The sequence below is a fragment of the Sardina pilchardus genome, chromosome 10 (assembly GCF_963854185.1).
Source record: "Sardina pilchardus chromosome 10, fSarPil1.1, whole genome shotgun sequence".
NCBI lineage: Eukaryota > Metazoa > Chordata > Actinopteri > Clupeiformes > Clupeidae > Sardina > Sardina pilchardus.
This window is the reverse complement of record NC_085003.1, coordinates 20150817-20160816: the sequence shown is the minus strand read 5'-3', so window position 1 is coordinate 20160816 and position 10000 is coordinate 20150817. Positions and strand designations below refer to the sequence as shown.

General features: G+C 53.7%; 1 protein-coding gene across 1 annotated transcript in view; it reads left to right on the top strand.

The window, feature by feature from the left end:
* wwox (WW domain containing oxidoreductase) overlaps positions 1-10000 on the top strand; it is a 211589-nt gene that overhangs the window by 161586 nt on the left and 40003 nt on the right. The gene's annotated exons all lie outside the window — the stretch shown is intronic.

Genomic DNA, 10000 nt, shown 5'->3' with positions numbered 1-10000 from the left:
ATTGTGTGGTCATTGCTTTTTTTCTTTCTCCCTTCTCAAATTCAAATCCAAAGTGGCTATATTGGCATGGCGGCTCACATACAGTGTTAACAAATCACTCTAGCTTTCCCTCTCTTTCTCTCTCTCCCTCTCTCTCCCTTCACTCTCCCCTCCTCCTTCCCTTTCTCTCTCTCTTCCCCCTACACTCTCCCTCTCTCCCACCCTCCCTCCTCCCCCCTCTCTCTCTCTCCCTCTCTCCCTCCTCCCTCTCTCTCTGATCCATAACTCCCCGTGTGCTGCAGTATTTACAGTGTGTGCTCACCGAGGGCCTTCCTCTTGGCATGGGAGCACAATGGAGGAACATCTTCATGCTGGAGGATTTGTGCTGTGGCCATTCATCTCCCGTCCACTCTCTCTGTCTCGCACTGCCTTGGCAGGGGACGCTGCTGTCGCCGCCGTCACGCCTCTCATCCTCTCCATCTCCCCCCTCTCTCTCTCTCACTCTCTTTTCATCTCTCTCTCTCTCACTCTCTTTTCATCTCTCTGTCTCTCTCTTCTCTCTCCACCTCTCCATCCCCCTCTCTCTCTCTCTCTCTCTCTGTCAGTGCACCCCCATTTCAGATGGACTTGGGACGGACATGAATGGATGCTGCTGTTTGTAGCTGGGGCTTTGATTTGATTGGATGTAACTTCTGTGTGTCTCACCACTGCGTGTCCTGTGATGAAACACAGTCAAGCACTCCAGATGGAAGTATGCAGTGCTTCAGTGTGAGTGTGTGTATGTGTGTGTGTGGGGTGTGTGTGTGTGCGTGTGTGTGTTTATGCGTGTGTGTACACTATTGTCTAAGTGAGGAAAGATTCTCCTTGTGGTGCCATGAAAGTGTGTGTGTGTGTGTGTGTGTGTGTGTGTGTATCTGCGTGTATGTACCTGTGTGTGTGTGTGTGTGTGTGTGTGTATCTGCGTGTATGTACCTGTGTGTGTGTGTGTGTGTGTGTGTGTGTGTGTGTGTGTGTGTGTGTGTGTGTGTGTCAGCAGAGGGAGCGGCTCATTGATTCCCAGGCCCTGGTGATGACCCTGTGCAGCAGCAGCAGCAGCAGCAGCCTTTGGGCCTCAGCTCCTCGAGTGAATTATTCACCTGACAATTACAGACAGCCACCGCTAATTTACACGCTTTATGCAGTAAAAAGGGCAAAGATGTCGTTTCTCACCAACTACACACTCCACGTCTGATCTGGCCTGTGGCACAAGGAAGGTGTGTGTGGGTGTGTGTGTGTGAGAGAGAGAGAGAGAGAGAGAGAGAGAGAGAGATGTGTGTGTGTGTGTGTGTGTGTGTGTGAGTGTGTGTGTTAGAGAAAGCGCCATTAAAGGCCACCATGATTTGTCCTGATCTGTGAGGGCCTCTTTGGCGTAGTAATGAGGGTTTCGTAAAGTTTTCTTTGATTCATCTCATCAGAGCAGCAAACTACAGCATCTGTAATAGAACTATGTACTGTTGCAGTGAAGCCATCTACAGGCTGTGTGTATACCATGCTCAGAGCAATAGAACATACTGTGTGAGTGTGTGTGTGTATGATTGTATGTGTGCACACACTGTAACTGTATGCACAGTTCCTGTGCATATCTGTGTGTGTGTGTGTGTGTGTGTGTAGTAGTAGTAGTAGAGTGTGTGTGTGTGTGTGTATGTGTGTGTGTGTGTGTGTGTGTGTGTGTGTGTGTGTGTGTGTGTGTGTGTGTGTGTGTGTGTGTGTGTGTGTGTGTGTGTGTGTGTATGTGTCTGTGTGTGTGTGTGTGTGTGTGTGTGTGTGTGTGTGTGTACATGTGTGTGTGTGTGTGCGTGGTTAAGCAGTATTGATGCCATCCCTCTCATCAGTGCGGCCCATTGTGGGCTCGCTGAGGCGGAGGAGTGTTGCTGGCGTGACAGAGGCGGGCGGAGGCGTAATGTAGCAGCTACTCCAGCCATGCTACGCCATGCCACGCCGCGCCACGCGCCCGCTAATTGTGGCGCACAGACGGCCCCATACATCACCCCGCAGCAAAACACCACCACCGCCGCCTCCGTCCGCCACCACCCGACGCCCGCCGCTGGTGCCACCCAGCTCATTTGCATGGCACGCACGCCCTCCCTTTTATAAGCCAGCGTCTATTAAGAAGACTGCTCTATAAAAAGCTTGTTAAAAAAGAAAGGAGGACGCGAAGAGGAGCTTTAAAAAGCAGCACGCCAGGCCTGCTGCCAGCCCCTCCACCCCCCTCCCCCCCCAACACCACCCAGCCAACCCCACGCCCTCCACCCGCCACCCTCTCAACCAATCACAGAGAGCAGAGCGGGCAGTTAAAACCAGACGGAGAGATAAACAACAGAAGAATGGAGAGATAGAGAACATTAGAGGGACGGGAGTAAAGAGAGAGGGATGGAAACAGGAGGATGAATATGAAGTGCAGGAGGAATGAGAGAAGCTGTGGAGAGATGGAAGACTTACATGAGGGAGAGAGAGAGAGAGAGAGAGAGAGAGAGAGAGAGAGAGAGAGTATTCCCCCCGCTGTTAGTCACCAGATAAGGAGCTTGAGTTGAACTACTGTAGCGTTGGCTCCACTGGAGGCTCTGGGCGCGGGCTGTACAGTAACTTGTGGCTCTGACTCCCTAGATGTGATGTACAGTACAGTACAGTACAGCATGGAAGACTATCATTGGGGGGCGGAGGGTGCGCGGAGTCCATCAGAATTAGGCTACGCGGCCCAGGGGTGGTGCAGGGGAGGTGTGCTGTGGGTGGAGGGGGGAGGGGGGAGGGGGGAGGAGACGCGACCCAAAGATCCCCTTGATCAGCTCCACGGCTGTACTGGGTGGATGTAATGCATTTTTAGTGGCTCTGGCTTCTTCTCCCCCCGTGAGCCTCATATTAGGCGTAAGATTGGATTTCCGGTGCTATCTACTTTTCCAATTATGAGCAGGAATCAGCGCGGCGGCGGCGGCGGAGGCAGGAGAGGCTGAGCGCTGGCAGCCGTCTGATGAACCTCCGGCCCCTGAGCAGCGAGGGGGTGTGGAGCTCACCACAGAGGGAGGAGGACCATGGCCGGAGAACCAGACCTCCTCCTTCTCCTCCTCCTCCTCCTCCTCCTCCTCCTCCTCCTCCTCCTCCTCCTCCTCCTCCTTTCACTCAGAGATACCTGCAGCCGCCTCTCCAACTCTTCCCTGCTGTCTGTCCTCATCTCTCTCTTCCTCATCTCTCTTTCTCTCTCTCCCTCATCTCTCTCTCTCTCTCTCTCTCCCCGTGACCTTTCCCTTCATTATTGCGTCCCTCTCATCATCCTGCGCTCCTCTTTTAGCCTCCTTTCACTTTTTCTCCTCTATCGCCGCTAAGCCCTCTCTCTCTCCCTCTCTCTCTCTCTCTCCCTCTCGCTCTCTCTCTCCTCGCCCTCATCGCTCTCTCGTCTCAACCCCTCTAAAGTCACCCTCTCCTTTTCTCATCCTTCTCCCACCTCTCCCCTCCTCCTTGAACCTCTCCTTCCTCCTTCTCTCCCCCCTCTCTCTCTCTCTCTCCCTCCCTAAAGCTCTGGTTCACTTTCTTCTCCCTCTCTCTCTCTCTCTCTCTCTCCCTCTCTCTCTCCCTCTCTCTCCCTCTCCCTCCCTCTCTCTCTCTCTCTCTCTCTTGCTCAGACATGACAGGGTGTGAGGATAAGGGAAGAGTAATTATGGTTCAGCGCTGCTGCCAGGTGTGATAAATGAGTAATCAGGCAGCTGGGGCTAGTGCAGGAGAGAAGGAGGAGGAGGAGGAGAGGAAGAGCAATGGGAGGAGGAGGAGGAGAGGAAGAGCAATGGGAGGAGGAGGAGGAGGAGGAGGGGAAGAGGCTTCGGCCCGCTCGTTATCAGCGGCAGGGTGGAGCTCTGAGTTCAGGAGTAAAGGGAAGGGAGGAGAGAGGCTTGCATTTCACCACACACACACACACACACACACACACACACCTGCAGTAACACACGGAGTGGCCCGGTGACCCCTGACACAGCTCCCTATCTGACCCCTGGTGCTGGAGGAGCGGTCCTGAAAGTGAGAGCAGCACGGCCTGCAGGGTGGTCCCCCTCCATCTCTGCCTCCCTCTAGCTCTCTCCCTCTTCCTCTGGTTTCCTTTTTCTCCCTCTCCCTCTCCTTCTCCCTCTCTTTTCTTCTTTTCTCTCCTCTCCTCTCCTCTCCTCCCCTCTCCTCTCCTCTCCTCTCCTCTCCTCCTCTCCTCTCCTCTCCTCTCTCCTCCTCTCCTCCTCTCCTCTCCTCTTCTTCTCTCTTCTCTCCTCTCCTCCTCTCCTCTCCTCAGCACCGTCTCCTGTGTGCAGCAGTGGGGCTGCTGGCCTCATTCGCTGCTCATTAGATTTGTGTTGTGTAATTGGAAGGGTGGGGGTGTTGACGAGGGTGTCATAGCTTTAATCACAAGAACAAGTGCCCTGTCTCACGCGCTTTCTCCTGTTGTTGTTGTTGTCGATGTTGCTGTTATTTGTGTGTGTGTGCGTGTATGCAGTGTGTTTTTTGTCAGGGCTTGTCTGTTGTCTGTGTGTGTGTGTGTGTGTGTGTGTGTGTGTGTGTGTGTGTGTGTGTGTGTGTGTGTGTGTGTGTGTGTGTGTGTGTGTGTGTGTGTGTGTGTGTGTGTGTGTGTGTGTGTGTGTGTGTGTGTGTGTGTGTGTGTGTGTGTGTGTGTGTGTGTGTGTGTGTGTGTGTGTGTGTGTGTATGTGTGTGTGTTATCGGCGGTGTTCAGCAGGGCTGGCAGCAGAGGGGTGTGAGGTGTGAGGAGTGAGAGACTGGGCGGTAATGATGAGGGGGGGGGGAGGGGAGGGGGCGGCAGGGAGTGGAGGGCCCTAATGCTATCTCATTTCACTGGAGTTAATGGCAGGGAAATAAAGGGGGAAGAGAAGATCCTCCTTATCTCCGCCGTGCGGAGGGAAAGAGCGAGGGAGCGAGGGAGCGGACGGGCGGGGAGGTGTGCGCCACTAAACGCTCCGTTTCACATGCCGCTAACGCTCCCTGTCATCCCGCTCTCTCTCTCTGCGGCTCCTCGCGCGTCCTGCCGACCACGCCAACCGACGCTCGCGGGCTTAAAACGCAATTGAATGGAAAGCATCGGAATTGGAATCGGACGTATTTTGTGGGCTCGATGAAAGTGCTCACATTGCCGGAATGTTCCAGGTGCTTCTAATGAGGAATAGATGGTGGATAGCCACTGGGATCTGCGTGGAGTAGATGACTTAAATCGGACTGTGTTTAGACAGCACACATTTGACCCTGGCCTGTTTTTTTTAATTATTTTTTTATGTACACTCACACTGATACTCACACTGGTGTATTTTTCGTGGGTTGCGGAGAAATGGGGAGTGGGAAAGAGTGATGGAGGGAGGGAGAGAGAGGGGGATCGAGAGAGAGAGGGAGGGAGAGGGGGAGCCGTAAGAGAGACGGATGAGACCACACTCTCCAAGGGATTCCTCACAAGGACAAACAGTGTGTAACTCTGTCCCTTTGTGTCTGGAGGAGGCTGGGCCTCTGCCCACAGTCACCTGGCTCCCCCCACAGGGATGCGCTGCAGGGGGGCCTCCCCCCCCCCTCTCTCCTCCGCCGTCCTCTCTCCTTCCTGTGGCACTCTCATCCCTCTGCTCAGCTGCTGATAGCTCCATGTTCTTGTTTCCTCTCTCACGCTTGTTTGTCCCTACTGCCTAAAGACCAGCTGAATTCATACAGTATTTGTGATGAAGCAGCAAGCTGTGTGAAATAAAACACAAGTGTGTAAAATAGGAACTTCTGCCAGCCTGGGTCGAGGCTAAATGTTTTAATTAAATGAGTTGCTTTATTCTGTGTTTGTGTTTACATGTGTATAATATGATGTTTCTAATTGTATTGTTTTCTGTCTTTTTTTTCCATGTGCCTGGATCTGCTCACCTCTATGTACGCATTGTACAGGTAAGACTATTTCTGTTACATGTATTTATTTTTCTTTAGTCAGTCAGCTCACTGTACTGTAGTTCCACTGATATTTATCCATTTTTACAGTTTTACATCTCAAGCAACAAAATGACTGAAAAAAGAGCCCATCACAATCTGTTAGAGAGAGTGGAATTCTTATGAGTTTAATTCTGTTGAATAGAACAGATAATTGTATGCTTCTCAGAACATCATATGCTATCACACTCCTAAAACCAATGTACAGTATTAGAAACAACACAGTGTTAAAAATAACACAGGTTGTGTTTCAGCACTTTCATTTTAAGAGTGCAGAACTGTTTGAGCACAATGAAATACCTGCCCCCAATTATCATTGAACATCATCGTAATCATGAGCATAATTGAAAATAAAAAATAGAAAGATCCAACACACACACACACACACACTCACACACACACACACACACACACACACACACACACACACACACACACACACATTGACACATTTTCTATAACTAGATCACGGTTTGGTCATGGTTTGGTCTTCTACGTGGAAGCCTTTAGCTGTGAGAGTCATCCTCTGGGCAGAGAGTGTAAAGACAGTCCAGAGTCTAAATCTGGGATGGGAGAGCAGATATTCTCCCTCCACTGCCCAATTACCACAGCGCCTCTGATTGAAGCGGAGGAGGAGGAGGAAGAGGAGGAGGAGGGGTGGGGAAGGGGGGACTAGAGAGCTTTGAGGAGAGGTATCTGGCTCATCACTGTCAGGGCTGTTTAATGTGGCGACGGATGATATGCCATGCCTCGCGCCACATCGGGCCGGCAAATGCTCCGCTGATCTCTAAACGGATCCTCGGGGCGGAAGCCGTATACGGATCCAATTCCGCCTCGTCTTCTTCATTAGTGACGTCTGAGCTGTGACGTCTCGCAAGCAGAAGGCAGGAGCTGGAGCTGGAGATGGAGCTGGAGGCCCGCTTAACCATCCGCGGATCTGCGGCTGCTGGACGGTGCTGTCTGGTTCTGAGCGCCCGCTGAGTGGCCACTGCTTTGGTCAGATGGAGTCCATCTGAGGAGGAGGGCAGGAGGGCAGGAGGGCGGGGGCCGGCGTGAGTCACGAGACGCGGGAGAGAGGAGTTAGCGCTTCGGATTATTAGCCTCCTCGCTCCTGAGCGGCTCTGCCAGCCCTCACAGTGGCACAACGCTGAAGTAGCCCAGAGAGCTGCACACAGGGGGGAGAGAGAGGGGGACAGGGTCGGGGAGAGAAAGTGTGTGTGTGTGTGTGTGTGGGGTGTCTTTGACCCTGATTGGCTGTGGCACGGGGGCAGGAGGCTTCACCCAGGTGGCTGGGGGCGTCACATGCTGCACACACTCTCTCACACTCGCAGAGCGTCATGAGAGCTGAAGGAGCCTGAGAGGGCCTGCCAGCACACGGGCATCTCCCACCTCCACACTGATCTACACACACACACACACACACACACACACGCACACACACACGCACGCACGCACACACGCACGCACACGCACACGCACGCACACATACAGTACACACACACACGCACACACACACACACACGCGCTCACACACACACACACACACACACACACACACACACACATGCTCGCACACACACACACACACACACACACACACACTCACTCACTCACTCTCTCTCTCACACATACACACACACTTCCCAACACACAGCCTCCGCTTCCCTTTGATGATGCAGTGTTTCATGTTCATTCTCCAGTCTTGTTTTGGAGTGGGACCAATACGTACTGTAGTGTGTGAACTACATGAGGTGTGAGTGAAGTCACGGTCATCAGTGCATCCTATTCCTTATGAGCTCCAGTCACACTCTAGCCTGCCGGCCTGCTGAGCTCCTGTGTCCTGGCCTCACTATCTCAGCTATACCCCACCGGACACACACACACACACACACACACACACCTGCCTGCCTGCTGAGCTCCTGTGTCCTGGCCTCACTATCTCAGCTATACCCCATCTGGGCACACACACACACATGCACGGATTGCACGCACAGGCACACACACACACACACACACACACACCTTCCTGCCTGCCTGCCTGCTGAGCTCCTGTGTCCTGGCCTCACTATCTCAGCTATACCCCACCTGGGCAGATGGAGTGTGTTCAGGAGTGTGTTCAGATCCTCCCTGACTGCCACGCTCTGCTCCTGAATCAGATGCGGAGGGCTGATTGGCACACTCTCTGCGGTGTGTGTCTTTGGAGCTCTCTTCTCCGCAGCACTCCTGACTCTACTCCTCAGTGTGTGCCAGCAGGCAGAGTGTGCCAGCGTACTCAGGGTGGCACTGCCCTCTCCTCTCCTCTCCTCTCCTCTCCTCTCTTTTCTTCCCCTCTCCTGTCCTCTCCTCTCTTCTCTCTCCGTCTCTCTGTCTGTCTGTCTGTTGGTCAGCTCTGGGCAGTCTGTAGCGCTGGCTGCTGCCCAGTGCTCAGTGGCCAGTGTGATCTTGGGGAGTGTGGCGGGGTGGTGGGTGGCATACGTGTGCCATGGCAGCGTGAGGATGCCAGGGCTGTGATCACAAGGAGGGGACAGGAGACTGGGGCAGGGCATTTACAGGGCAGTCTGGTGAAGTTAGATGTCCCCTAACCTCACGCACACACACACACACACACACACACACACACACACACACACACACACACACACACACACACACACACACACACACACACACACACACACATACACACACACAGTGGAGATTCCATGTGATTTGACGGGGGGGGGGGGAGAGATCAATAGAAAAGGAAGAGGAAAAGAAAATCAAAGGAAAAAAGAAGAGAAGAAGAAGAGAGAGAGAGAGAGAGAGTGTAAAAAAAGAGGAATCTCTCCACTCCCCTGGTGGCGGCTGCTGCTCTCCCCTCTCTCTCTCTCCCTCCTCTGAGCCCAGTGGAGAGGGTCCTGTGGAGGCACCTCTGTGGTGGCCCTGCTCTCTGAGTCGTCCGTGTGCGTGCCTGAGTGGCTTTATGGGCCCCAGAGGGTGGCCATCCCGCGCCTGACTGCCCGCCTTGGCCTTGTTCATGTTCCAAAGTCATGTTGAGCACCGCCTCACACACCGTGACAGCTATTTAACCTCTGGGTCTACTGAACACGGGTGTGTGTGTGTGTGTCTGAGTGTGTGTGTGATATGGTAGATAGAGAGTGTGTGTTTGTGTGTTTATGTGTTTGTTTGTGTGTGTGTGAGTGTGTGTGTTTGTGTATGTGTGTGATGTGGTAGATAGAGAGTGTGTGTGTATGATGTATGACCTGGTAGTGTGTGCCTTTACATGATCACATGTGACTCTTGTGTTTTGCGTACATTAGGTATGTGTGTGTGTGTGTGTGTGTGTGTGTGTGTGTGTGTGTGTGTGTGTGTGTGTGTGTGTGTGTGTGTGTGTGTGTGTTGTATGTGTGTGGTTTTCTTCAGACAGCATTGTGAATGTGCAGTAGGTGCTGTGTGAGTGAGAGGGTGTGTATGCATGAGGCTGTTTGTGTTAATGCATCCTTTTACACACACACACACCCACCCCACCACAGTGTGTAGGTCAGGTCCTGATGTCCTCTCTCCCCTGTGTCCGCTGCACTCTCCCTGCTCGGCCGTAAGTCACACAGCCCAGCGTCCACCTCTCATCCTCCCCCCCTCTCCGCTGATGTGATGGGCCCGTTTGGAGGCGTGCGGAGGGAAGTGACCGCGGCCGTCTCGGAGCCCAGGCCATCGTGCCGGCTCTGTGGGCCCCTCGGGACGCCTTCAACTCCCCCATTTCCTGCCGAGAGGCCCTCGGGGGGGCACTAATGGGCCCCCTCGCCCCCATCCGAGGGACATGGCGGCGGAAGTGGAGCGTGCGGAGATGGCCGTGCCGGGCAGGATCGTCCCCCCCTTCGCTGCCATCTCCGCCGCACGAGGCGGCGCGTGTCCTTGCGAGCGGTCGTGACCGGTCAAACATCACATCTCCGGTCAAACAGCACATCTCACACGGCTCCGCCGACGCCTCCTGCTGCTCTGTGCTCCTCCACTGATCCTCTTGTACTGTAGCAGGCCACGGTGATAGACAGGCAGTGGCTCCATTCTCCTTAC